The 3644-nt window shown below is 30.0% G+C and overlaps 1 long non-coding RNA gene across 1 annotated transcript; it reads left to right on the forward strand.

Annotated features, from left to right (window-relative positions):
* The first annotated feature begins 955 nt into the window (after positions 1-955).
* On the forward strand, positions 956-1838 carry LOC140446767 (uncharacterized). The gene is made up of 3 exons (XR_011951494.1): positions 956-1211; positions 1375-1497; positions 1561-1838. It is a non-coding gene; the product is annotated as an uncharacterized lncRNA (long non-coding RNA).
* The last annotated feature ends 1806 nt before the right edge of the window (positions 1839-3644 follow it).

Here is a 3644-nt window from a genome sequence, read left to right on the forward strand (position 1 = left end):
CGTCACAGTTTATCGAATTCTCTCTAACGCATTAAGCTAGAAGTGACAGAAAAAACGTGAGTCTGTGATTATTATACATAGAACTTAGAAAATTATATTTCGTTCACGGGTATTTGCATATTAAAGCAAATTCTACTTACGGATATATAATTGGTCGGAGTTTAGAATACGCTAAATAGATATCCAATCAATGATGCGCATAAATATAATTTGACGCAGATGATCTCGATAGTGACAGTACTTTGACAATGATAAAATGATAATTGTCATTCCAGGATAGTATTTTTAGACATTTTACAGTGAAAATTGAATTTTGTATTTATTATCATAAAAATATTTTAAATATGCCGAGATATACCGAGAATGAACAAAGACTAATATTAAAATTATTAAATTATTTTCAATTAGAAAAGGAGGCTGGGACAACTTTATTACCAGTTTCTGCAGTTCGTGAAGTAAGTTTTAAATTATTCTAAAAAATATTCATATTAGTAGTTTAAATACTATACATTTTAGCCATAGTGTTTGTAATAAATAATAATAAATACATAAATAAATCTTAGCTAATCAAGCACTTTCCTTGGAGTGTATAGAATAAGAAATATGACAAACTGTCGTTCCAATATAATGCACAATAAAAATTTTTATACAGGACGGGACCTCTAATATGTAAATTAAAAAAAAATTTGAATTCTTAAAGTTTTTACTCCACATTTTCAAAAAATAACTTTTTCATATTTAGCCGATTACGATCCTTCAACTGTCAGATTTAACTAAAATGTCATGCAATAATTCTCGACATTCTTAAAATCCTATATGACGTCAAAATTAGTGACGCACTGAAAGAAGGGTTTGGGACAGACTGTATGTTTTGTTCGTTCGCTGTATATTTGCACATGTATGAAATTATTCACGAACTATTTTTAAATTTTGTCTCATTTCTACTCACAGAATATAAAATGTTGAAATTAAGCCGCTTGTCCAACATTGAATAATACATCAGACAAAGACAGTAGTAATATAACAACAGTCTGTGATAAATTCTCATCATTGAACTTGCATATTGTCAACTTCACAGCGTTGTGGTGTTTACAAAAATTATATTCATATTGTTTAATTTTCCATTACATTTTCGTGCCTTGAGTTTATAAATTTTCTCAAAAAGAGTTGTTATAACGACTAACTGTTCACTTCGTGTTGGATTCGTTGATGTAAGTATAAATTTTGCGGTTAAATTTTCTTACCTTTAATTTGACGTATCATTTTTGAATCTGGCTAAAACTCTGTCTAACGGATCGATGTAAAACATTATTTGTTGTCATAAATATCAAACAAATATCAAACAAAATATTTTTTCATGGTTTTTACTTTTAGAATATGCCTAGAAATACATTAAATTGTCAATTCCAGCAACTCGTGCTGAATTTGTATGAATATTTTGAGTTGGAAAAAAGGAACGGAGGACCCTTATTGGCATCTTTGGCTTGTGTTCAAGAGGTATTGTAATGAATTGTATGTTGCTTAATAATTTACCTATCATGAAATTGTTTTTAATTGAAGAGGGTAGCTACTGCCTTGAAAATATTACGGCGTACAGTATGTACAATTAAAAAACGAAGAGAAAGCAATCCTGTCCTTTCAAGTCCAGGCAAAAGTAGATGTCGTCGTAAAAGCAGGACAACTGTTCTGCCTGAAGGAACTGAAATGGCAATATGAAACACTGTGTACATTATGTACCTTCAAAGTAAGTATAAGTTGATATTGTACAACATAAAAACGATCAGATTTATACTCCAGCCAATAAATGTTTCACATCAAAATTAACACTTCTAAAATAAAGTTTCACTATTATTACTAGTTTTTTTTTTGTTAGTCTACAAAAGCATGTTAGTCTACAAAGTTTGAAATGTGAATTAGAGGAAAAAAAAGTTGTTACTATAAGAAAAACATCCTTGAGCATTGTACTAAGAGATATAGGTTTTAAATATAAAAAGGATGACAATCGAAGGTCATTATTCGAACGAACCAATATTTCTGCTTTAAGAACAAAATTCTTTCGTAAGTAGTTTGAAAACCTGGAAAGTGTGCATCCAAGAGAACTTATTTTTTTGGATGAGACATGGATCTATTCAGAAGGAAATAAAACAACTTCCTGGCAAGACACTTGTAGCAAAAGTGTACGTAAACCAGAAGGTTTTCATGGTAAACATTTCATAATTGTTCACGCTGGTTCTTCTAAAGGATTTGTTTCTGAAGCAAGTTTATTGTTTTGTTCTAAGTCTAAACATATCGGTTACCATGGAGAAATGAACAATGACATTTTTACTAAGTGGACAAGGATACAAGTAATTCCCAATTTAGAAGAACTTTTAGAAAAGCAACCTACCACTGCTTCAAAGAAAGATGAAATTTTTACCTGGCTGACAACAAATAACATCCAATTTGACCCAAAATTTACAAAACCTAAATTCTTACAAGTTGCAAAAATGAAAAAAAAAAAAAAAAATATGTATGTTATTGATGAGTTACTAAGAGAGCATGGTCATGAAGTGTTGAGACTATCTCCTTATCATTGCGAATTCAACGCTATTGAATGAATTTGGACAAATTGCATACTATTGTCACATTACAATAAGCATATTATTAGCGACGGCTATTCTGATAGTGCTGTTATAAATATGTGTTAAGAGGCGCTTATTCAATGTAATGGAGACATTTTGAAAAAATGTGTAAGGCATACTCATGAAATTATTCAAAATTGGTGTGTCCGAGAGCAAAATATAGTTGATATTGATATTTAATCCATCATAATAAATCCTGAAGATAGCTCGGATTCTGAAAGTAAAGGGGATATATAATTTTGATATTTTTTTTTTTTTTCAATTTATTTTAATAATTTAGTCATTTAGTCATATTTGTGGAAACAGGTTGTAACAAAGTAATTGATCCATTCTTTAGGCTAAAACAATGAAACCTTCTACACATAACTTTCCACACTTTATTTTGGAAACTACAGAGAAGTTTGTAACGTTATAAACGTCACATCTCTATTAATTTATATTTTAATAATTATTTCATTTTAATTTCTTTATTAATTTATTAATTTCTTTATCTTCAGTTTAATTTTTACTATTTTTTTATTTATAAAAATAGTTGACGCCCCCTGTTTTTCTCTTCTTCCTCTGTCTTTATTTTTTTCTCTCTTTCTGTGCCATAGAATAAATATTCGCCCTCTCACTTTTGTTCGGTAGACTATTCTGTTCCGTGTTGACTGACAAGCTAGTTTCATGATATCTATAGCAACATCCTATGACATCTGTGCTAACTTCATTCAGTCTCCCACTTTGTATCAAAACAACTTTTCTGTAGTGGGATTATTTTTTGCCTCTTTTTGAAATTTATAAAAGAAGGCAAAAATTATTATAAGATTCATTTTTATAGTCTACAAATTCTCTTGGGTTTATTGGACAGTTTATTTTTATTGGAGATATCAAAACTTTATTGGTCCACTGGACAGTTTACTGGACAACTTATTGTTTTACTGGACATATCGAAATTTTATTGGTCTTATTGGCATATTTGGACATACAGCCACGTGTGACTGCAGCTCTCCAGAAGCCACAACTTCTAATTGGAGGACCCAA

The sequence above is a fragment of the Diabrotica undecimpunctata genome, chromosome 7, assembly GCF_040954645.1.
Source record: "Diabrotica undecimpunctata isolate CICGRU chromosome 7, icDiaUnde3, whole genome shotgun sequence".
Lineage (NCBI taxonomy): Eukaryota > Metazoa > Arthropoda > Insecta > Coleoptera > Chrysomelidae > Diabrotica > Diabrotica undecimpunctata.